The 26,103-nt window shown below is 42.5% G+C and overlaps 1 long non-coding RNA gene across 3 annotated transcripts in view; it reads left to right on the forward strand.

The window, feature by feature from the left end:
- Positions 1–2,856: 2,856 nt before the first annotated feature.
- LOC110341686 overlaps positions 2,857–26,103 on the forward strand; it is a 37,996-nt gene continuing 14,749 nt past the window's right edge. For all 3 annotated transcript variants that reach the window (XR_002383665.2, XR_002383663.1, XR_002383664.1), the window contains exons 1-3: positions 2,857–2,942; positions 21,341–22,265; positions 25,892–25,987. This is a non-coding gene — a long non-coding RNA (uncharacterized LOC110341686). The remainder of the gene's footprint in view (positions 2,943–21,340; positions 22,266–25,891; positions 25,988–26,103) is intronic.

The raw sequence follows: 26,103 nt of genomic DNA on the forward strand, positions 1-26,103 counted from the left end.
GGAAGCTTTGCCTGATTCCAGAAGATGTCCTGTTCATGTTCTGTGGTCCCCATTACTAGGAGTCTTCAATAGAGCCAACCTCACAGATTCCTGGGAGTTTCTTCTGCACTGTTTTCTTTATTATTTGTGTGTATGCGGAGGGATGTGTGCATGCATACATACATTTTGTAGTTCAGTTTCCAAATACCTGGGAATTTCCTACATGCACTTTTGGGTTTTAATTTCTTCCCTGATCCTAGGCATTGATACAAGGGCCTCAGGCACACAGTTCTTCCTGCCTGTTCTTGATTTCTAAGTTAAATTTATCCATGGTCACTCTGTAAGACTTAAATATCTCCCAGTGTGGTCTATCTTAATAACACCTATAATATAAAATAATGTATCTTTTTACTGTTTTTAGGTGTTCTATAATGTCAGTGAGTTCAGGTTGGTTAACAGTGTTTTTCAGGTCTTTTGTGTATTTTCTTACTTTTCATTAAGCTATTTTACCAGTTTTATAGGGGACATTGAAATGGGCTTGAAATTGTGCTTGAAATTATTTACCTAGAATTCAGTCAAGTTATCTCCATATTGAAATTTCATTATTAAGTTCATAACCATTCAGGATTTTTATACCATTTCGATGAGTTGACACCTTCAAGTTTTTTAAGATTTTATATTTTTTTAAAGATTTATTTATTGTGTATACGGTATTCTGTCTGCAGGTATGCTTACAGGCCAGAAGAGGGCGCCAGATCTCATTACAGATGGTTGTGAGCCACCATGTGGTTGCTGGGAATTGAACTCAGCACCTCTGGAAGAGCAGCCAGTGCTCTTAACCTCTGAGCTATCTCTCCAGCTCTAAGATTTTATTTTTATTTATGTATATTCAGGTTTGTCTGCATGCTTGGCCTGTGGAGGCCAGAGGGACCTGGGTCAGTTCCCTAGAACTGGAATAAAAAAGGTTGTGAGACACTCTAAGGGTGCTGGGAACCAAATCTGGTTCCTCTCCAAGAGCAGAAAGTGCTCTTAATTCTGAAGCCATCTCTCCAGTCCCAGAATTGACCCCGTCCCTTTACATTTTTTTTTATTTATTTAAAAAATTCTGTGTCTGCGCGGGTGTCTGTGCACATGAATGTGGGTACACTTAGGGGCCAGAAGAGAGCACCAGGTCCTCTGGACCTAGAGGTGCAGGCAGCTGTGGGCCATCTGACATGATTCTGGAAACCTAACTCAAGTACTGTGGAATAGCAAACAAGTACTTTACATTGTGAAGCTGTCTCTCCAATCCTGAACCTTTTATTTTTATAAAATAAAAATTTATGCCAGCTGGTGGTGCCACACACTTTAATCCCAGCACTAAGAAGGCAAAGGCAGGCAGATCCCTGTGAGTTCAAGGCCAGCCTGGTTTACAGAGCTAGTTTCAGAACAGCTAAGGCTGTTACACAGAGAAACCCTGTCTCAAAAAAACAAAAAAAAACCAAAAAAACAAAAAAGTAAAATAAAATTTTATAATATAAATATAACAAAAATTACCTTTGGTATTAATCTTTGCTATTAAGTCTCTTTGACTTTAACATTCAATTTCCTTTTGATAGTTTTAACAAGGCATAACTTTTTTATTTTTCAATTTTTAACATTAAAAAAAGATTTTTAAAAAACTGCTCTATTGCCGTTCGGTGGGGGTACATGCTTTTAATCCCAGCACTCGGAAGGCAGAGGCAGGAGGATCTCTGTGAGTTTGGGACCAGCCTGGTCTACAAGAGCTAGTTCCAGGATAGTCTCCAAAGCCACAGAGAAACCCTGTCTCGAAAAACAAAACAAAAGAACAAAAAACATGCTCTATCTGCATGTACAACTTTATGTCGGAAAAGGGCATCAGATCCTACTATAGATGGTTGTGAACCACCATGAGGTTGTTAGGAAATAGAACTCAGGACCTCTGGAAGCGCAGCCAGTGCTCTTATCCTCTGAGTCATCTCTCCAGCGCACCCCTCCCCCTCCCCCAATATTTATTTGCTTTTATTTTATATGTACGGGTGTTTTGCCTGCAGGTATGTCTGTATATCATGCATGGTCAGTGCCCATGGAGGCCAAAAGAAGGCATTGGATCCTCTGTACTGGAATTGCAGATAGCTGTGCGCCATCAGGTGGGTGCTGGCAACTGAGCCCAGACCTTCTGCAGGGGCAGCAAATGCTCTCAACTGCTGAGCCATCTCTCCAGTCTCCCGAGTTCTAGCTTTAGGGTCATGTCTATAGTGGATCTCTTGATTTCATTGTTGCTTCCTTGCTTGTCTGAGTCAGGGTGACAAAATATAGGTCAGGTTGGCTTGGAGTTCAGTCTTCCTGCCTCAACGTTCTTTTTTTTTTTTTTTTTTTGGTTTTTCGAGACAGGGTTTCTCTGTAGCTTTGGAGGCTGTCCTGGAACTCACTTTGTAGACCAGGCTGGCCTCGAACACACAGAGATCCGCCTGCCTCTGCCTCCCGAGTGCTGCGATTAAAGGCGTGTGCCACCAACGCCCGGCTTGCCTCAACGTTCTTAGTGCTGAGATTATAAGTAAGAGTCACAGGCTCCACTGGGGTTTTTCCTTTTCTTTTTCTTACACACACACACACACACACACACACACACACACACACACACACACAAAAGTTTCAAATACATGTATACATATATATGTGAATAGTGTGTGTGTGTGTGTGTGTGTGTGTGTGAACTTGACACAAGCTAGAGTTATCTAGGAAACGGAACCTCAATTGAGAAAATGCCCCCATCAGATTGCCTGTAGACAAGTCTGTAGTGCATTTTCTTGATTAATGATTGATGTGGGTGGTACCAAGCTAGGCAGGTGGTCCTGGGTTTCATAAGAAAGCAGCTGAACAAGCCATGAGGAGCAAACCAGGAAACAGAGCTTCTTGGAGGTCTCTGCTTTGGCTCCTGCTGTGGCTTCCTTTAGTGACCGGTAAGCTGTAAACCAAGGAAGCCCTTTCCTCCCCAAGATGCTTTTCTTCCTGGAGTTTTATCACGACAATGGAAACCAAACTAAGACTTTATTTACCTGTTGTTCTCATCTCTTTTCTGTCCTTCTTTGATTACTGTTATTGTTATTAGTTGTGTGTGCATGTATATGTGTGTGCTCACATGTCACCATGCATAAGTAATCAGCTAACAACTTGTAGGAGTTGTCCTCTCCTACCAGGTGGGTTCCAGGGATTGAACTCGGGTCTTCTGTGTTGGAGGCAAGCACCCTCACCTGCTGAGCTGTCTCTCCAGCCCCTCTGTTTTTCTTGCTTCAGTTTGATAGTTCCTGACTTTCAATTACTGGTGTTCATACACTATATTTATTGTGATTTTTTTTTTACTGTGGTACGTTAAATTGGCCATTATGCTACTCATTTTATCTCTGCTTCCTTGAATGCTCTTTCAAAAAAATAGTTTAACATTTGTTTACCTGTGTATTGTGTGGGGCACATGTGTTAGCATGCATGTGAAGGCTTGAGGACAACTTTCAGGAGTCAGTGCTCTCCTTTTGCCATGTGGTTCCCAGAACTGAACTCATTGCCTCAAGCCGGGTCATAACCAACGTCTTACCCAATAAGGCATCTTGCTGACCCCAAGCACTAAAACATTTTATTTATTTATTTATTTTCTTTGTTGTTGGAGATGGAGTCCAGGGTCTTGCATATACTTTCTTAGATTCACTGAGCATATTTTGAGGCTGGCTTTGAACTTACTGTGTGGCTCAGGCTAGTCTTGAACCGAAGATCCTTATGTCTCTCGTATTCAATTGACGTGAGCCCTTTTTTTAAAAGCAGTGTCTCACTATGCCATCCAGGCTGGTGTCTAACTTGTGACCGTCATCTCCGACCCTCACGCCTTGTTGCTAACCCTGGCTCCAGAATGAGTGTGTGTTAGCATTACAGTTTAGGCCTTTTGTTTGTTGGCCTAGCTTGTTACAACTTTATTGTCATAGTTCTTGTAGTGTTTACTTTAGAATTTACCGTTTAGACTTTTTTATCCATATTGTACACTCAAATAATGCTATGCCACTTCATATGTAGTATGAGGCACACGTTATTCCTTTCAGCATTTTTGTGTTTATTTGAGACAGGGTCTTGTTATGTAACCTTGGATTGCCTGGAACTCACTATGTAGACAAGGTGGTCTCAAACTCACAGAGATCCAAGGTATGTGCCATCATGCTCAGCTTCCAGACTGTTTTAGAAGTCAGGATTCTCCTACCATTGTCTCCCAAGTGCTAGAATTCAGGCATGAGGCCTGGTTAAAGTAATCAGATTTTAAGACAATGTCAAGATTAGTCATTTGAGGTGGACGTGATAGTTGGTGCCAGTAACCTCACCACTTGGGAGGCTGTAGCAGGAAGATGGCTACAAGTTCAAGGCCAGCCTGGACTTACATGGGAGAACTTTATCTAAAAGCAACAACAGCAGCAATAATGAGAAACAACAAACAGCAAGCAAACAAAAAAGTAATTTGAATACTGGAAGTGGTATTACACTTTAATTTCAGTACTAGGCAGGATGAAGCAAGAGCTAACCAAAGCTATATATTGAGATTTTTTTTTGTCTCCAGAACAAAACAAATTTAACACTGGGCAGCAGTGGCACATGCCTTTAATGCCAGCACTCAGGAGCAGAGTCAGGGGGATCTCTGTGAGTTCCAGGCCAGCCTGGTCTACATAGTGAGTTCCAGGCCAGCTAGGGCTATACAGAGGAGAAACTCTATCTATAATAAATAAATAAATAGAATAAAACAAATCTAACAAGATAAACAAATAAAACAACAATTTGAAATTAATCTTTTTTTAAGACAGGATTTCTCTGAGTATCCCTGGCTGTCCTGGAACTTGCTCTGTAGACCAGGCTGGCCTCAAACTCAGAACTCAGAGATCTGCCTGCCTCTGCCTCCCAAGTGCTGGGATTAAAAGCATGGGCTACCATACCCAGAGAAATTAATCTTAAGAAAAATTAATGCTTCAGTCTTGATTCTAAATTATTTACTTGCTTTGGTTCTCCAGAGATACTGCCCAGATAAGGACTCTTCCTGCTCTTGCAGAGAACCTGGGTTTGGTTCCCAGTGCCCATATGTCAGTTGATAACGTACTATAATAGGTCCAGGGGACCTAGCATCCCCTCATGGCCTCCTTGCCCACCAGGCAAACACATGGTGCAATTATATACAGGTAGGCACTCATACTTAAAATAAAATAAAATTTACTTATTTCAATGTATGGTTGAGAAACATTTTGTTTTTGTTTTGAGATGGGGCCTTACTTTGTGGCCCTGATTGGCCTGAAACTTGGATTGTAGACAGGGCTAGCCTTGAACTCCCAGAGATCCATCTTCTTCTACTTCTCCAATGCTGGGACTAAGACATGCATCATCACACCCAACTGAGAAATATAATTTAAATGAAGGAATACCTGATTAAATGCTGGTTGGAAGTTATAGGTTTCATGTACTTAATAAAAGTTAGAGAAAATACATATTATTTTCAATTTGAGTCTTTATATGAAATAGTAAAGTTGGGTCTTTTCTTTCTGTTTCCTAACTGTAATAGACACTGCTCTTTCCATTCAGCATGTGTGCATATGTCTCTCTCTCTCTCTCTCTCTCTCTCTCTCTCTCTCTCTCTCTCTCTCTCTCTCTCTCTCTCTGTGGTGTGTGTGTGGTGTGTGGTGTGTGGTGTGTGGTGTGTGGTGTGTGGTGTGTGGTGTGTGATGTGTGGTGTGTGGTGTGTGGTGTGTGGTGTGTGGTGTGTGGTGTGTGTATGTGTGTGTGTAGATAAGAGGGCAACTCGTGGGAGTCTCCCACTATGTGTGTCCTGGGGATCATTCTCGGCTGTCATTCTTGTCTGGATACACTTTTGTTCCATGAGACATGTGACTGACCCCCCAAACAGGGCTTTTATAACTTTGTTTTGAACCCCGTCATCACCTGAAGGTCAGCCTGTCAAACCAAAGAGACTGGAAGAGCCTTGCCGTGTGATAGGGGACCGTGGCTGGTGCTGGGGAATAGGCAGTGGAGGAAGAAAAACGGAAGAAATGAGCACTAAGGAGGGCCGAGAACTGTCATTTTGAGTCCCTCTGCCAGGTGCCCTCCAATGCGGCTTCAGTCTTTGCAGCAGCCCTCTGAGACAGTGCTGGCAGTACCTCCGTTTTACTGAGGGGACCCAGAAACTGAAGAGAGTCACTGGGCAGTAGTCAGTGGTGAAGCTAAGGTTTGAACCCCGGTCTGAGTGAGCACAGGCAAAGGAGAGGTTTCATCTGCTTGTGGCTAGGGCCAACTCCTGGGCCATGCAACTGCTCTTGGGTGTTTCTTTAGTTGTAGTCGAGTCTTCAACAGGATGAGGACCCCTTGAATGGACCTGGGGGCTACGCACCCCCCCCCACACATGTCTTGCTTCAGTTCTGCACGGGAACTAGTTAAGCCTTCCCAGGTAGGGTAATCAGACAAAGGTAACTGTCACCTTTTGTTTCATCCTGTGCTTTTATTTTTCAAATTCTAGAGCTGACCTCTGAACTCAATCTGCACTTGTCTATTGATGCATAAATAGCTGTAATATCATAGTAAATTAAATTCTGTTTTAAAGGGTATCTATTTAACAATCTGTCAGAAGTTTCAGAGCATTTGATTTCTTGTCTTCTCTGTCCAGTGACAGGTTTATCTCAATGTGGCTTGATTAATGAAACCTTTTATTTGGTGTAAGCACACCTATTACAACCATAATCTCTTAATGCTTGCTTAGGCAACATTGGGGTCTGGAGAAAGGGACTGAAAACTTGTAGCTTCTGGACCTGCATGGGAACCGTGGGTGAGGCCAAGCCGGGAGGCCAGTGACCTGCCAGTGCATGGTATAGTGACGCTAGCTAGAGTGGGCTGAACGACAGAGCACCGTCTTAAGGCCTCGGCTCAATTCCCAAGAAACCCAATGGCGTTTAAAAACATGTTTCCCACTTACTGCCAACTAATCCGGCCTCCTGCCGCCCCAAAGTTGCCCTTGCGAGTCAGTCACTGGGGAGGGGGGTGGGGCTGCGTGGAAGCAGCCTTCCTCTGGAGCAAGGAATTTGCAAATCGCAGGTATCTAAGATGTGGGATGAAGGCGGAAATAAAGGAAAACTTGGAACCTGAGAGTGTTAATGAAGCCACGGAGTCGGGCACTAATAGCTCTTGAGAAGTAGAAATGACTTTATGATGGATATTCCCCAGTAACCTTTTCAGAAACACTCGGCTGAATTGTTTGTTCCTGCCCCTTGTTCAGCTGGCAGAGGAGCTGCGGCTCCCACTGGGTTGAAGCCTTGGCAGCCTTGGGCTCTGCAAACTCTGGGGGAAGGCTGCCTTGGGTTGCAGCGGCACCATTGTTTTACCTTTCTGTTAAAGCACTTAGGAGCAAGAACAGTGAGCACTGAACATAAAACGTGACACTTGTTCTGCTAAGACATTGTCTTTTTTGCAGTCTTTTCTATCTAGATATCGCTACACTATTAAAATGATAGACTCCCCCCTTACCTGTGTGTGCCTGCTTTGCCTGAAATGTGTCATCACTGTTTTCTTTCTTTTGTTAAGTGTCATTATTTTTTAGCGTGCTGTACTTATGGTGTTAAGTACCATAAAGCCCATTTGGAAAGAGTCTTGTTATTAGTACTAGAGGTAGGAAAGAGAACAAGGTAATATTATAACTATAATAAGGTTTTTAACAAAACCAGTGGAACACACCTGTTATTTAAAAGCCACGATCACTGGTGTTCTTTGTTGAGACCTGAACGGTGAAAAGATATTGCATAAAATATTTAAAGAAGCCTTTTATTCAGTGAATGTACTAGCTTGATTATTAATCTGATCACTTGAATTTGTGACTTTTTATTACCTATGCATGCTTATACAGACTTTAAAATAGCCATATTTTCTATCTGGAGTTTTAGCATTTCATGCTAAACTGATAATAAAAAATCTGATGCTGCCCCTCAGTTTAGCATTAAATGCATTCACTGTAATAACACTGAAAAAAATTAAGTCTGGCCTAACTTTCAAAATTAGAAGAACAAACATGCAATAAAATAAGAAAGCGAGCATAGTTAAAAATAATGCTAAAAGAAAAATATTTTCAGTAACATCTGTGTTCTTTTGGGAAATATGTGGTTTTTTTTTTTCAGTTAAAGACGTCCTTTTGCAAGCAAACACAGAAACTTCTTTAATGAGATTCTGAGTGGAGGATTATTATAATTCTCCAACATGTGTCTCAGTTTTTAGTTGATTTCGCATCATGCTTTTTAACCTTCGACAACAAATATTGTTGTACCATGAAGACAGCAAATCCAAACAATTACATATGTAGTCCAAAGGCATACCCAGAAAAATCAATATTTGACATCTTTGCAGCTCCCTCTTTGCAGCCGCGTTCAATAGTCCGCATTCATTACTCACTTAGATCTCTTTCAGATTCGCCGCCTTTGTCACTAGAACCCCCCCCCCCCTTGACTTCCACATAACTTCTTTGCCCTGTACTTTTACAGATGCCTTCTGGCTATAAATACTAATGAAATCTCTTTGCTTAATTCAATTTTGCTGGTACACTTACAGTTATGACCTAACTTTCCCACGAGAGAGTCTGATTGAACATCCCCACTGCCTTATGGATGGGAGCAAACATTCTCCGAGAGCTGGACTGACGATTTCCATAATTACAGAATTCACAGCCTAATGACCTTAAAAAACAATAAAAAGATCTCTTGCTAATTCCATTTCTGTCACTGACATTCAAGATATTTCATTTTTCACGGGACAACAAATTTACTTTTTTATTTTCCAGAGAGCAGGTCTCTCCTTTCCCCCCCAGATTAAATTTTCTGAATACTGAAGTATTCTATTGAATATTTAGCATTTCTTTGTCTTTTAAAAGTTAGAATATTTATGATCCTTAGAATGAGTTTGACTGATTTATAGCAATCAATTATAAGAGTACGTTTTCAAATAGCCCTTTTAAAAATGAAGAATAGAATAATTAAAAAGATCACAAGTCCTCCCTTGCATATAATTATTTCATTATTTCATTACAATGCAGAAATTATTTTTGCTGACTATGAGCAATTTTAATTGAGTGAGATCTGTGTTAATATACGATAGAAAGCAGTTCTTCCTAAGAAATAAGACCATTAATTGCCTAAATTTTTATTCAGTAGAGTGAGTCTTTGAGTCACATTGCAATATAAACCCAATCAGAGGGTAGAGTGGGTACAATGTCTTCTCTGTGGTGGGGACATTCGATGAGCATGACCTGTCTGCTAATTTATCCTTCCAACAGGTTTATTCCTTATTAGGCATTTATTTTGTAGAAAACTTTTAACCTACCCAGATCATCACAGGAAAAGCTATGACAATGAAACATTAAAGTCCAGACTATAAGTGTACTATAGTCAGCGTGAATAAACAAAGTCAAACATGGCATCTTCCTCAAAATCAAAATGCTTGAGCATCACAGACACAGATTTTGGGTGATTTTGGCATATATGTGATATATACATGATGATTATATATGTGTATATTCTTGGTCTCATATAACTTAGGCTGGCCTCAAACTCACTAAGTCTCTGAGGATGACCTTGAACTGATCTGGCTCTACTTCTGAGAGCTGAGATTGCAGGTTGAGAAACATGCTTGATTTCATGTCTAGTTTTTGTTTGTTTTTTGAGATAGAAGTTTCTTGCATATCCTAGGCTAACCTCAGCCTTGCTATGAAGCCCAGGTTGGCTTCACACTTGCAATTCTCCTGCCTTCATCTCTACCTCACAGGTACTGGGAGGTGTTTAGAGTCTGTATATTCTTACTTACTCGTAGTTTGAATTGCAAAATTATTTTAGAAATCACTGATGTTTGAGTGGTCAATAATTAAATGACAAGGACCTTCTGTATGTTAAACATGAGTCTAGCATTATGCTATTCCTTTCCCAAACCTTCTAAGGGAAGTGCTAACATTTTCCTTTGCTTGGTAAACTCATTCACCACTGAAAGGAAAAGCTGCTTATCAATACAGAAATTACAGAATTGTCTACAATTCTAATTTAGAAATTTCTTTTTTTCTTCTTTTTTTTGGTGGGGGGTTTAGAGGTTTGAGACAGGGTTTCACTGTGTAGCCCTGACTGTCCTGGAACTCACTCTGTAGACCAGGCTGGCCTCTAACTCACAGAGATCCACCTGCCTATACTTCTCAAGTGCTGGGATTAAAGGCATGTGCCACCACTGTTCAGCTGTGGGAATATTATCCGTGAGCCTCACTAATGTTTAAACTACTATGAGACTGCCAACATAATCCTGATATGGACTATGACAGATATAGCTGGGCCTTGATTTTCTCCTAATTCATAGCTAATTGTAATTTAACTTTATTCCTTGTACCCTGGTAATTAAACACCAGCCTGGTTAGCATCTTGTTCTAGCACTGAAAGAGCATATTTGAGTCCAAACAAAGAGGATAGTGTTAGGGTTTCCCTTGGAAGGTTATAACCAGGAGAGGTTATCTACTTAGTGCAGGGGAAGGTATCTGAGGTCAACAGATGGTTCTACATAGAAGCAAGGAATTCTTTTCTCAGAGGAGGAAAACCCCATTCTAAAGGACTTCCTCATGGGAGACTGAGGACATTGATGTGGTTTTTGCCTCCCTCTCCCTTGTGCGTGTGTGCGTGCGTGTATGTGTGTGTGTGTGTGTGTATGTGTGTGTGAATCATGGGGGCGTCAGAAGATAGTTTACAGAAGTTGATTCCCTCCTTCTACCATGTGGGGACCAGGTGTCAAGACTTCAGGACAAGGACCTTTACTCACCACTGACCCACCTTGTCAGCTGTACGGAAGTTATCTCAGCCGCAGAGAACAAAATCTCCACAGGAAGGCTGTTTTCACCTAAGAAATAGTTGACAAGTCAACAGTTACCTCCTCCTTTCTAACTTCACAGTAGAAGGCAGTCCCAGAATCTGTTTTTTCTCAGGAAGGGTGGTGACCTCCTAGATAGAGGGAGAACTGGATAAGTTATATTTTTCTATATCTACAGCCCTATGTATGCACTCAGTAAAGCTCATACACCCAATGCTCTTCAGGCAGATAATTAATTCTCTGAGTGATATTTACTTGAGGGAAGAGTAAATAAAAAAAAAACCCCAAACTGTTATTTATTGAGTATGCGATCAAGTGGTTTTTTTCTTACAACCTAACAATAATAAGCAAATGAAATAGTTTGCTCCTTTTAAAGGTAAGGATTTTGAAATTCATAGAAGGTTTTGAAGCTATTTAAGAACATAAATATACCATAAGTTTTTCAGAAAGATCTAATGATGTCATGGAGTTGATCATGGTCCCCCTCTTTGTTCTCTGACTTTATTAACTGATTCCTCACTGAAACATGAGGGTGGATTGTGAGAAGGTTTATGGTAGATGGTGTCTCAGAAATGCAGACTTGGTTTCTGTTAGGTCATTTCTGATGGGCAATATACACACACATACACAGAATATGTATGTATATATATATATGTATATATATATACAAAATATATGCACATGCATATATACACATACATACACACAAGCATATATATTCATACAAATATAGACACAAAGACATACACATATACATACATGTAAATATAAACATACACACACACATGTACTGTGTCATCACTGAGCTGAGTGAGAGTATGAAGAGAAATCACAGAGTTTGTTCCACATGGCTCTTTGTAGGTGCTTTGTTGAAGCCCCCTCATCCCTATTAAAATAGATTAGTGCCAATAAGTGTTAAGAGAAGCTTTCCTTGAGAGGAGCTTTCCTGCCCGCCTGGTTCCAGAGCGGCATCAGTCCCAAATAAACACACAGGAGGCCATATTAATTATGAAGCTGTTGGCCTTGCTTGTTTCTAACTGGCTAGCTCTGACTTAAGTAATTACCCCATAATTGTTAATCTAAGTATGTTTCTTACCGGAGAATAGTTCCAGGCTTCCTACCCCCATGGCGTTACATGTTGACTCTCCTGTGTTTCTCCTTCCCAGAATCCTCCTGGATTCCTAGCCCCACCTATCTAGATTCCTATTGGCCAGTAGTAATTTATTGACACATACACAGGACTTCCCCAACAAATAAGAACAACAGGGGAACCAAGGTTGGAGTGTCTTTTTTTTTTTAAGATTTATCTATTTTTATTTTATGTGTATTAATGCTTTGTCTGCATGTATGTGTGTGTGGGCGGGTGATAGATCTGCTGGAACTGGAATCCTAGACAGTTATGAGCAGCTATGTGGATGCTAGGAATTGAACCCAGGTCCTTTGGAAAAGCAGCCAGTGCTCTTAAGCACTGAAGCATCTTTCCAGCCCCTGGAGTGTCATTCTTTGTCATAAGTACAACATCAGGACATCATGAGAACCAGATCAGGGGCTTGCTTTCAGTCTTTTGGTTTCTGTGGAGCTGAGATGTATGTTTACCCTAAGTCTAGAATAGAAATACTTTAAAACTTCATAACAGTAAAGGCAGGTTTATAAATACAGACTAGAAACAACTTGGGTAAAGTTGAGGTAGAGGGCCGATGTTTCTAGCTTGACTTAGCTTGGGGACTTACCTTTTACTCCTGAAAATGGTTTTTCTCTTTAGCCTTTCTTTCTTTCTTTTTTCTCTGTTGTTCATAATTGTCATCTTGGCATTAGGAATGGCGAAGCAGGAGGATTACCATAAGTTTGAGGATAGTCTGGGCTACATAGTGGGTTCCAGGACAGCCTGGGCAGCAGAGTGACATTTGTTCAATCCTGCTTCCCCCAATTAAATAAACCTTTTGTAGGGCAAGTTGATTTTGTGCATCTTTTTCTCTGCTTAAAATATAACAGAATACCTGATGGGGGCTTTTTTGATCATTTACTGCAGACTGTAGGGTCTCTAAGGATGGTGAAAGGTCTGTTGGTTACCTAGCTTGTCTCTGTGTGTGTGTGTGTGTGTGTGTGTGTGTGTGTAGAGAGAGAGAGAGAGAGAGAGAGAGAGAGAGAGAGAGAGAGAGAGAGAGAGAGAGAGAGAGAGAGAGAAGAGCACCACACTGGAAGAGAAAGGTGGAAAATCTGAGCTCCATTGCCTGGATTTCGCTTTGCTATTTGGATCACTGTGTCTGCTCAAAATTCAATTAATGCCCCCTCCTTAAGTGATACTTATTGCTGATGGGCATTGCTAAACTGGAATGTTTAAGCATATGCAATGTATCTCCAATACAATTCAGATTTAAAAGCCCCCTAATGATGTATGTGTTTGACAGTCTTTAATTTAAACTGATTAGAGGAATTTCAGATATGGAGCGGCTTAACAGTAGCATGTCTTTTTCCTTCGTGTGGAAGGAATTTCAGTGTTGTAAAGTGAACCAATGGATTTTCAGGGTGTTGGAAACAGGATTGCACCAGGTCTTGGCTTTTATGTTGTGTTTTGTTAAATATTTGACTTCCCTGCCCTGTGTCCAGGAAATGCCTCTCTTACTGGAGCTGTTTGGAGTTCTTTCTGGAACACAGGTCAGGTGCATTGGATCATCCGGCGACTTAGATAATTCTCCTGAGTAACTCCTCCATTCATGGCTTGGTCTTCTCTTGCTATTGAACCGATGCCTCAGCAAAGGACTAGAGGATTCTGCTGTTTGTAGCGAAAATCTTGTGCCAGGACCATTAACCTTGAAGCTCTATACACTTTTCAGGTCAGGCGATTACCACAGTTATCCTATTTACTTATTTAAGAAGGTGGCAAAGAGTGCTTCCAAAAATGGACTGATAAATGTGAGTGGAGGAAAAATAATCAATTTTTTTTTGAACGGACAGATTCAGAATTGCAGTGACAGAAAGAACGCTGGGATTCAGTTAAAATGCAGCTGAATCAGGCCTGAGCAGATAAGATGGTCTGATGCATTGGAGTGCATCTGGGTAGAGAAGAGGGCTTGAGTGCAACAGTGCTTAGTGTCTGGCCAAACCTGCAGCAATGTTCAGATGTTGTAAAGCCTTGGATTGCTTCATGCCAGCGCTGTTTCTGAAACTTAATATGTAGAACAGATTTCATGGCGGCTGCTCTCCACCTGTTCATGCGTCTCTCCCTTTTCCATCTCTCTTAGCACAACTTGAAAGTCACTCATCCACTCCAACACACACACACACACACACACACACACACACACACATGCTTTTAAAGATTATTTTGCTCTGTTTTATGTGCATTAATGTTTTGCCTACACGTATGGATGTATGGCATGTACATGCCTAGTGCCCATAGAGAAGGTGTTCTTTAGTAGAGCATGGATGGTTGTGGGTGCTGGGAACTAAACCTGAGGCCTCTACACGCGCAACGAGAATTCTCAACTTCTGAGCCGTTGTTCTGCTCTGCAACTCTTTCTTTCCATGGGTATGTTAAGGTTCATTTCCAAGGGGACCCAAATGGCCTGCCTGAGGCTGTATCCACCAAACAGTGTCAAGGGCGATCCTGCACCAGCCCCTGCTCTTTCCTGCCTCCTGTATGCTCGGGTTTGTATGCTCTCTGCTCCAAGCTTGAGCCTAAAGCAGGAGGACAGCATCACTCTGTACTAAGGACGAGGAGAAAGTCACGTGGTCAGAGGCTGCCAGCCCAAGTGGAAATCCGAGTCCAGATATTATTCACAGTCAATTCATAGGAGAGCTTTCCTGTCTTTTTCTCTTCAGGAAGAGTTCACTACGTAGTCCAGGCTGGTCTCAAAGTCAGGGTCCTGCTTAAGTCTCCTGAGTGCTAGAGTTACATTCTGCAATAAAATAAGAGAGGTATTTTTAAATTACTTTTATTATTAAATTATTTCTTTATCTCATGTGTGTGTGTGTGTGTGTGTTAGCGTGTGTGCATGCACAAGTATCACAGTGCAGCACATGTGTATGTCAGAGAATGACTGTGGAAACTGGTGCTCTTCTTCTACCTGTGGGTCCTGAACATCAGACTCAGGCTGGCAGGCTTGGCAGCCAGTGTATAGGCAGAAGTTTCTGTCCCAACTGCCTGCTCTCAAATAATTACCAGGGAGGCTTAATATTATTTATAAATGGTCGATAGCTCAGGCTTGTTACTAGCCGACTCTTTCACTTAAATTAACCCACAATTCTTAGCTATGTTAAGCCACACAGCTTGGTACCTTTTCTCAGTACGGCATTCTCACCTTGCTTCTCTGCCTTTGCCAGTGACTCCCTGACTTTGCCCTTCCTCTTCCCACTATTCTTAAGTTTGGCCTGCCTGGCTACTGACCAATCAGCATTTTAAAAAAAATATTTTATTTATTTATTATGTATACAGGCCAGCAGAGGGTTCCAGATCTCATTCAAGGTGGTTGTGAGCCACCATGTGGTTGCCGGGAATTGAACTCAGGACCTCTGGAAGAACAGTCAGTGCTCTTAATCCCTGAGCCATCTCTCTGCCCCCCCCCCCCCTTTTTTTGCCAGTCAGCATTTTAAAAAACCAATTAGGAATGACAAATCTTTACAGTGTACAAGAGGTTTATTCCACAGTACCAGTGCCTTTACTTACTAAGTACATCTTGCTGGCTAACACATTCTCTCTGTCTCTGTCTGTCTCTTTGTCTCTATCTCTCTGTTTCTCTCTGTCTCTGTCTCTCTCTCCCCAGGCTCTCATGTGGTCCACACTCAACTTTTAAAACATTTATTTTTTAAATAATGTGTGTGTATGGTGTGGGTTTGTAAATGTGGGTGTGTGCAGCATCAGGCACACGGAGGTCAAAGGACTACCTTTGAGAGCTGTTTCTCTCCCTGTATACCTTTGGTTCCATGGGTTGAACTCAGGTTGTCTGGCCTTCACGGCAAGTGATTTTACCCACTGAACCATCTCGCTGGTCCCCAGACTGGCCTTTAGCTCATGATCGTCCTGCCTCCACCTCCCAAGTGTTGAGATTAGAGGCATGAATCACCACACCTGCTTTGGTCATCTTCTTTATTTTACTAGGTTGCATAGTTAATCTCTGCCTGGAATCCATGCCATGACAAAAGTGACATACTTCACTCATTCATATCTCTTAAGTGAATCTGAAACGCAAGATCATCCTACACAGGAAGTTTGAGGCTCAGGCGGGGCGGTGGTGACGCACACCTTTAATCACAGCACTTGGGAGGTAGAGGCAGGCGGATCTCTGTGAGTTCAAGGCCAGCCTGGTCTACAGAGCGAGTTCCAGGACAGACTCCAAAACAATACAGAGAAACCCTGTCTTGAAACACAAAACAAAACAAAACAAAAAAAAAAACCAACAAAACAAAACAAAAAGATGCCTATCTTAAATGAGAACTGTGCTGATCAGAACTATGAGGCTGTTGTTTGAATATGAAAGGTCCTTCACAGGGACATGTATAAATGTTCAGTACCCAGCTTCTTGAAGTCTTTTGTGAAGTTACAGAAAGTTTAGGGAGTGGCATCTACCTGGAAGGGTAGGTCACTTGGTCCTAATTCTTGTGGCTCTATTTCTTGTTTACTCCTAAGTGGAGAACAACTTCTAACCACAGGCCCACATTACCATGATGCTCTTTCTGTTCACGCACAGGGCCAAGCCATCATGTACTAGACCTTTTGAAACTGTGAATCAAAATGGAACAAAAGACTTTAAGGTCTTTCTGTCTGATATTTTGTCAAAGTGATGACAAAGTGAACAAATACAGTGGCATTCACCAGCGACAACTTTATGCTATTTCCTAGTCTTTTCAACACAGATGCTATCTCCTGAAATAAAAACAAGACTTTGGGCATGGACAACAAATCTCTTCTTTTCCTCAGCTCTAGCCATGTGTTGGACATGGAAGCGAATCCACAGATACTTATTATGAGCTTGTCATGAATTCTGTTGTCAACGTGACCTATTTTTTCTTGCTTCGATTTTTTCCCGTCTAATTTTAAACTCTCAGCCTTATTATAATAATATCCTCTGAACTAATTTTTCATCATTCCACTAGATCTATAGTTCATAAATTTGTTGAACCATGAACAAAAGCAAAAGGCTAGCACATGCAGGTACGAGCCATATGCACTCTTTTAATGAGTGGTCGCCATGACATATGGAGGAGGACTGCCCAGTTAATTATTGGGTTTGATGGAGTTGTTGTCTGCCTGCACGACTTAGTCCAGGGGCCCATTTATAGTGGTAAAATCCTGTAATGGGCTGGTCTGACCGATAAACAAAGTAAATAAATGAACCAAGTTGATTTAGTAGCTCACATAATTTGCTAGACTACCATAAGAATGTTATATTGCTTCTTAGCAAGAAAGAGGTTTACATACTTTGTGGAACTATGTAGAATTTCTCAGTGAAATTCCATTTTTGTGGGTTTTGTCTTAGCAATTTAATAAGTTTCTGCAGCACATAGAAACGAAATACTTTTGTCTTTTGAGAACCAATTATAGTAGGATGTCAAGTGAACAGATGCTTCTTTCTTTAGTATAATATTTTATTTCTTTGCATATTTATTTATTTTTGAAACAAGGTCTCATCTAACTCAGGGGAACCTCAAACTTTCTGGGTTTTTTTTTTGTGGTTTTTTGAGACAGGGTTTCTCTGTGGCTTTGGAGGCTGCCCTGGAAGTCACTCTTGTAGACCAGGCTGGTCTCGAACTCACAGAGATCCGCCTGCCTCTGCCTCCTCCCGGCCTGAGCCTCAAACTTCCTGTGTAGGATGATCTTGCATTTCACATTCACTTGCCTACACCTCCAGAGTACTGCGATTACTTACTTTACAGGCATGTTCCACTGCATCCAGTTTTATGTGGTGCTGAGCGTTGACCCCAGGGCCTCATGCGTGCTAGCTAGGCACCTTACCAACAGAGCTTCGTCTCTAGGCCCTCTTGTTCTCTGATAGAGTCCCATTAGGGAGCCCAGGATGGCCTCAGAATTACTTGATTTAGTCTCCCACATGCTGAATGTATGCCATTGCACCTGGCATTTTCTTTCATTTGTGTGTGGGGGGGGGTGGAGAAACTGGGTCTTGTTTTATAGTGGAGACTGACCTGGGCCTCCTATCAAAGAAATGAAGGAAGGAAAAAAGGAGGGAGGGAGGAAGGGAGGGAGGGAGGAAGGGAAGAAGGAAGGAAGGAAGGAAGGAAGGAAGGAAGGAAGGAAGGAAGGAAAGAAGACATTTAAGGCAAAAGTATAGGCACATTTGAAAGATAGTAAAGAGTTCTTCTACTTAATTTTTGTTCAACAAAAGTTCCTGTTGAAATTGCTCCATGATGTCGGCAGAGGTGCTTACAGCATTTTCTGAACTGTCCCTGTTGGCCACTGTGTCTCAGCTCCAGGACGTCTGTTGGCATTGAAAATTCTCTTCCTCACAGTCATAGAGGTCTTGGCTAGGAAGGCACGCTAGCAGTACCCTAGGCTAGATTTGCCCAAGTTCACATTTGTTTTGCCCTTTCTTCAGGTGTTACTGTCAGAGTTAAGTTTTAAAGAATGTTTTGCAGCCCAATATACACTTAAAACTTGCCTAGTTCATTTGTACACACTCCCTTCCATTGCATGGCTTTCTTCTTTTTTTTTTTTTTTTTTTTTGGTTTTTCGAGACAGGGTTTCTCTGTGGCTTTGGAGGCTGTCCTGGAACTCGCTCGCATGGCTTTCTTTTTGGACAAACTCCTGTTTAACAAAAAAGTTGCCAGTATCTTCCAGGACTTCGTTTATTATTGTATTATCATCAATTATTGTTGTTGCTATGTTATTGATATTATCATTATTATTAGTTACGGTGCTGGGGATTAAACCCAGTGTCTCATGCATTCACAGGACTGCATTTTCCCTGTGTGAGGCTCCACTAGTCCAAGGTCACTAGCTTCCCTCTCTGCGACCCCACTGTGAGCCATACACGACGCCTTTGGCTCTCTTGATGTCTCAAGCTGGTATTCATGGGCTTTTAATCTTCTCTGCTTTGTCTTTCTATCTATCTAGGTCTATTGAACAATTTTTTGATGTTTTTCCGAGTCTTCTATTATTACTTCTATTAACTAAAAATTTTAAAGGTAGCATTGTTCCTTGTTCATAGTTTAACCAGACCATGATGAAAGCAACATTTTTTTTTCATGTAGCATGCTCCCTCTCCCTCACCACGAACACCTTCTAATGGCATATACTTACTGTCTGTTAATATTTTTCTCTGCCCCCCCCCGTTCCATTTGGGTTCTTTTAATTAATAAATTTTTAGTGTGTGTGATGTGTGAGTGTGGACATGCATATATACCATAGCATGTGTATGGCTACCAGAGGATAACTTTTGGGGGGTGGTTCTCTTTCACCATGGGTTCCAGAGCTCAACCTCAGGTCCTCAGGCTTGTGTGGCAAGTGCTGTCTGCTGAGCCTGGTTCTTCTATCTCTTACTGGTGCTGGGATTACAGGCACGACTCACCACACTTGGGGACAGAAGCAGGCCTTGGATCATGTGAGACCATCACTCCAAGTTAGCTCCTAGTGGCCCTGTCTTTTGGCTCAAGCCTGGCCTCTTGCTGCAGCACCGCAAGGCCTAAGCTGTAGCCTGCTGCTTGCTGTCAGCTAGTGGAATGCACAGCCCCCAGTGCTCCAAGTTAGACACCTTCCCTGCTTTTCCACCCCCACTTCATCAATTTTTTTCTTAGCTTTAGCTTGAACTCTAGCTTCCAGAATTACCTGGTCTTGGTAAATTTACCTCTTGCTGTTATGGGTTTCCCCAGAACATCTCAGTACACTGAGGTGCCTGGCTTCTCCTCATGTGACCGGGGCAGGTTCTAGCTTGGCTCCATGACTCTGCTTCCTCCCCTGTTAAAAGAGACTCTGTTAACAAGTAGCTTGTCTTGGTGCCAAATGTCTCAACTTCATCACAGCTCCAGGTACTGGCATTTTGAAGGTTCTCAAAATGGTGGCTGTGTTCATAGCACCTTTATCTTCACACACAGAGTGATTCATGGCGACAGATATAGAAATGGGGAACAGCTGTGAGCTCCAGAGAAGGTGAAACAATCTCTTAAAGTCACATGGTAAGGCTGAGGACATGGTCATTGGCAGAGCACTTACGGGGAGCACGCATGGTCCCTGACACTTCAAATGAATACATGATAAATAAATTTAGTAGCCAGATGTAGCAGTGCACACCTTAATCCCAGTACTTGGGAGGCCAAGGCAGGTGGATCTCTATGAATTTGAGGGCAGCCCCGTTCTACATAGTGGGTTCCAGGACAGTCAGAGCTGCACAATGAGACCCTGTCTCAAAACAAAACAAGACAAAATCCCAACACATGTATGTAAATAGAACTGTACACACTACTGTCAGCAGTGTTAAGGCATTTATATTTTTTGAGCACTCTCTTTTCTAGGGCATATTTTCAGGTTTTCCTCCTACGTCCTTCCTTCTCAGAGACACAGCTGAGTAAGAAGACTCGCCTGTCTCCCAAGAAAGGTTAGACTTGGTTAGAAATCTGGAGTTGACTTTGATTTTGAAAGTCGTTGTCTTCTGAGGCACAATGGTCAATGAGGAGACTTTGGACAGAAATGGCTCTTGTCAGTTGTGTGACTGTGCCTGACTCAGTTTCCCTGAGATGCTTTCCATTGGTCAAATGATAATGTTAGTATTTGCATTACAGCATAACCCATGGCACTAGGGATGAAAGCTAGCAGGAATTTGGTAGCTTTGGTTATTGTCACTGTCAGCATCAATTACCTCAACTAGTGCGAGAGTCAGACAAGGACCCAAGGAGATGTCGTACTGTCCTCCTTGTTCTCATTCTGCTCTTCCTTTCCAGTCTGCAGAAGTAGAGACTGGGTGTGGCCTACCATGGTGCTCTTGGGAGATGCACCACACACTTGTAGGATTTCCACACCAGGTTCACAGGGTGAATACCCTCTTTTGTGTGTTGAATGTCAGTATCCACTGCCACAGATGGGTCTTTGTGTTACTTGAGCAATGACAGGCAGGTGGTATCAAATGCCTGTTGAGTGGCTGCTAGTTTGTCCTAGGGTCAGTCATCATTAGAAGACATCGCTCTCAGAAGGCTACCTGGACCTGTTTATTTTTTATTTTTTTTAAAAGGACAGGGCTAAAAATATAGCTCAATGATATTGTGTTTTTTAGCATGCTCAACGATCTGGGTTCAACCCACCACCAGAAACAACAAGGGGGCACCAGTGGTACCAACATGCCCTGTGGGTCAATGGTTCTAGAAGACAGGACACTGGCCTCAGCTGGGTTTGCATTCTTTTTCTCTCTCCCTTCCTCCACAGCCCTCCACCCCCATCTCTTCCTTGGGAATCTAATAACAATAGTGGATGAGTGGAATAGAAGTTCCTCCCTCGAGATTTATGATGCAGATGCTGTCACTTTTTCTTTCCTAGCGGTCCACGTGGAAGTCAAGGTCGGTGCCACCTCAGCAGGCTCCCGCTGAAAGAATATGAGAGACCCTCCTTCCTCTGCAGCACACCAAAATCTTCGGAGCACTGGGAAGGTGTCCCTTGAAGTTCCCAGAGGAATCAAGGGCAATGCACTCTGGGCCAGCTGAGTAGCAAGGAGACACCCCCGACCCCTGCCTGCCAAAGTCTCATTTCTGGGACAGCACCCTTCTGTGCCTAGGAATCTCAAAGCATGACATGTGAAAGGGGTTTTTATGCCGAGCACGTCAGCAGGCTGAGGAGCTAGTGTGCCTAAGACCTGGAATTTCTTTCTGGCTCTCAGCATGAGTCATGATTGTTTCCCTTGCGTCATCCTCCGCATGTGACTTTTCATCTTACATTCTGGCTTTGCTCCGGGAGACTGCACTGCCCATGCCAGAGACCCGCTGAAAGGTCACCCCAGAATGGCTCCGGTGGGAGGGGCTTACCTAGCAGTGTGGGTCCTGAACTGTGATCTTTAACGCTCCTCTTTGGGAGATGAAAGCAAGAATAAAGGATTCTAAAGGAGCCCCACCTTCAGATTTTTGGAATGATAATATAACCAGAAGATCCCCCCCCCCTCTGAATTACTGTAACCAGCAAAGTAAGCCTCTGCCATCCCTGCCTAATCCAAAATGGAATTTACGAGGAGAGGTTCTTAAATAGAGTGATCTGGATATATTCTTTCCTGCCTAGGGAGACCTAGCACCCATAGAGTTCCTTTAAATAAGCAGTGAGAAGCCCCTGTGTCTTCCTGGAGATTTGCAAGCAGATGTTGCTGAACCTGCATCAGACTGGGTTTATACTTGTCTTGATAGATCACTTCCAGACACTGCTTGAACCTGTGCAGAATGAGTTGAGGAGTTTCTTCATCTACAAATCCAAGTCCTTGGTGAGTTTTTGTTATTGTTTCAATGTCATATTTTCCTGTATTGTTCCTGAAAGTCTTGGCACTTCTTACACACACACATACACACATACACACACACACACACCACATACACACATATATACACACACTCACACACACTTTTTTTGTTTGTTCGTTTTTTTTCTGAGATAGGGTTTCTTTGTGTAACAGTCCTGTCTGTTCTGGAACTCACTCTCTAGACCAGGCTGACCTTGAACTCACAGAGATCCTCCTACCTCTGCCTTCAGGTGGTGGGATTAAAGTCATGACCACTGCTTGGGTCACACACGCTTTTATTTTATTTTTATTTATTTTTATGTTTTTTATTTAAATTAGAAACAAGCTTGCTTCACATGTCAATCCCAGCTCCCTCTCCCTCCCCCAATCCCCACTCTATTCCCCAAGGAGGGTGAGGCTTTCCATGGGAGATCTCCAGAGTCTGTCATTTCATCCAGGGCAGGGCCTAGGCCCTCCCCCAAGTGTCCAGGCTGAGAGAGCATCCCTCATTGTGGGATGGGCATACAAAGTCCATTTGTGTGCCAGGTATAAATACTGGTCTATACCCAAAGTCACCTAGGTTACCCAGTCCTCCTCATTAATACCCACTTTCAGGGAGGGGGTCTGGATCAGTCCCATGCTGGCCTCTCAGCCATCAGTCTGGCATCCAAGATCTCCCCCTTGTTCAGGTCAGCTGTTTCTCTGCGTTTCACCACTCCAATCTTGACCCTTTTGTTCATCACTCCTCCCTCTCTGTCACTGGGTCCCAGGAATTCAGTTCACACACACGATTTTAATGAGCAGGTCTTGCTATTGCAGTCTTGTAACTCAGACTGGCCTCTGATTTGGGGCAATCTTACTGCCCCAATTTCCTTAGTAGTAGAATTACTGGCCCACACCACCACATCTACCTGGGATTTTTGTTTTTAAACAATTTAAATAGTATTTATTGCATTTAATACTATGGGAAATCCAATGATAGTTGTTTTAAAGAATGTATTTGTGTGTGTATGTCTGTCTATGTATGTGCTGGTTCCCACACAGGCCAGGAGAGGGCACCAGGTCACCTGGAGCTGTAGTTTCCAGGGTTTGTGAGCCACCTGACAGGGGTGCTGACACCTGCACTCAGGCCTTCTGGAAGAGCAGCAAGGGCTCTCAATGGCTGGGTTGTCTCTGCAGCCCTCAATGAGTGTAGTCATTTAATATCAGTCATTCATGGGAACAGACTCCTATTTGGTTCTTCTAGCTGGTGATATTCACCCACAAAATCCAGTTATGTACAAGAACACTTTCAAGTTTGCTTTTTATTTAACAAAGCAAACTTTCTTTTGATATTTTATTTTTAAATTTTCTTTATATGTATATATTTTTTATATTTTATTTTTTAAATTAGAAACAAGCTTGTTTTACATGTCAATCCCAGTTCCCTCTCCCTCCCCTCTTCACCTGCTCCCTACAGACCCCTTATCCCATCCTCTTTCTGTTCCCCAGGGAGGGTAAGGTCTTCCATAGGGGATCTTCAAAGTCTGTCATATCATTTGGATCAGGACCTAAGAAGCCCTCCCCCATGTGTCTAGGTTGAGAGAGCATCCCTCTATGTGGAGTGGGCCCCCAAAGTCCATTTGTGAGCTAGAAATAAATACTGATCCACTGCCAGAGGCCCCATAGGTTTTCCAGACCTCCAAAACTGACACCCATGTTCAGAGAGTCTGAATCAGTCCTATGCTAGTTTCCCAGCTATCAGTTTGGGGTCCAAGAGCTCCCCCTTGTTTAGGTCAGCTGTTTCTATGTTTTTTTTCCAGCCTGTTCTTGACCCCTTTTCTCATCACTCCTCCCTCTCTGTAACTGGATTCCAGGAGTTCAGCTCAGTATTTAGCTGTGGGTGTCTGCTTCTGCTTCCATCAGTTACTGGATGAAGGCTCTAGGATGGCATATAAGGTATTCATCAATGTCATTATCGGAGAAGGGTATTTAAGGTAGCCTTTCCACTATTTCTTAGATTGTTAGTTGGGTTCATCCTTGTAGATCTCTGGACATTTCCCTAGTGCCAGATTTCTCTTTAAACCTGTAATAGTTCCTTCTATTATGGTATCTCTTTTCTTGCTCTCCTCTATTCTTCCCCTGACTCAATCTTCTTGCTCTTTCATGTCCTCCTCTTCCCTCCTCTTCTCCCCTTCTCTTTTTCCTAACTCCCTCTCCCCTCTCCCCATGCTCCCAATTAGCTCAGGAGGTCTTGTCCCTTCCCCCTTTTCTGGGGGTTATATGTATATTTTATTTATTTTTTTTAATGTGATATATTTTGATCATAGATTTTTTTCCTTCTCCTAGTTCCTTCCACATTCTTTCCATCTCCCTACTCACTCTCCTTCATGGTTTTTCTTCTCTCTCTCTCTTTAGACAAACAAACTAATAAAAAAATTCTAGAAATCAAAATAAACAAGCGAAAGACTTGTAAGACAGAAGATGCCCAAACAAAGCAACACAAGACAAGATAATTATTTTCTTTTTTGAATTACATTTATTTATTGATGTGTGCATGCATGCGTGCGTGCGTGTGTGTGTGTGTGTGTGTGCGCGTGTGTGTGCGTGTGTGTGCGTGCGCGCTACAGGGATGTGTAGGTCAGAGGATAACTTGAGGAGTCTGTTCTATCCTTCTAACACTCAAGGCCTGGGGGTAGACTTGAGTAGTCAGGTTCAGCAACAATTACCTTTACCAGGTGAGTCATCTCACTGGCCCTAGTTTCTAGTTTGAAAAAGAACGATATCCCCTAATTTTAATAGTTCTATCAGCTGTCCTTCTTTTAGGAAAGAGATATGTGATAAAAAAACGAGAGGAAGCTGGAGAAGTTGTCTCTCTTGACAGAGCTCTCCTTCACACTTGTTCCCATGGAGTTCATTCACATTTCTAGTGGTCCCTAGTAAGCTCTGGGCCTTCAAAGAGAACATTTTCTGCCACCTTTATTAATCAAGACACTTTTTTCTCTTTTGGAGTACCTCACTAACCTCTGGGAAGCTTCAGGGATGAGTTTGGATCTAACCAGAGGTTGTCACTTCCATGGTTCACCTGGTACCCATGCAAAGCACACACAGGGAGAGATGCTCACTAAGTGTGGTATGCTGGCTAACTTGGGGGTGGCTTCAAGCAGCTGGCTAGTTTTCAAGTCTCCATACCCTTAGCCACTGCTGAGTTTGTCAGGTCCAGGCTGATAGACAGGAAGGTAAAACATGATTTTATGCACATAATGTGAGGTTCTGCTCCCCACGCAACACACAGTAGACAGTGATATGGGGTTGGATGCTCCATTAAATTCTGCCTTCTTCTTTCTGTGTCTTTTATTGTAGGTACATGCATATTAAAACCATTTGAAAAGTAGATTTGGGCCAGTGATGTGGCTCATCACGTGAAGGTGTTTGCTGCCAAGCCTGTTTGATTCCCAGTATCCACAAGGTAGAAGGATAGAAACCCTTCCAACTTCTACATGGGAACAATGTCATGTACTTCCTTACACCAACACACACACGCACATACGCACACACACACACACTTTACAAATAATATAAAATATTTTTTAAGTACAGGCTGATTTCTATTTATGAACTATACTCCATAGCATGCCCCCTTTATTGTCAACTTGACACAAGCAAGAGTCATCAGGCAAGAGGAAAAGCTCAAATAAGAAAAATTCTTCCATCAGCTCGGCCCGTAGGTAAGTATGTGGGCTACTTTCTTGATTGATGATTGATGTGGGAGGGCCCAGCCCCTATGGGCAGTGACACTCCTGCACAGGGGGTCCTGAGTAAGCCATGAGGAGCACCGTAGTAA

This window comes from Mesocricetus auratus, unplaced genomic scaffold (genome assembly GCF_017639785.1).
Source record: "Mesocricetus auratus isolate SY011 unplaced genomic scaffold, BCM_Maur_2.0 Super-Scaffold_100014, whole genome shotgun sequence".
Lineage (NCBI taxonomy): Eukaryota > Metazoa > Chordata > Mammalia > Rodentia > Cricetidae > Mesocricetus > Mesocricetus auratus.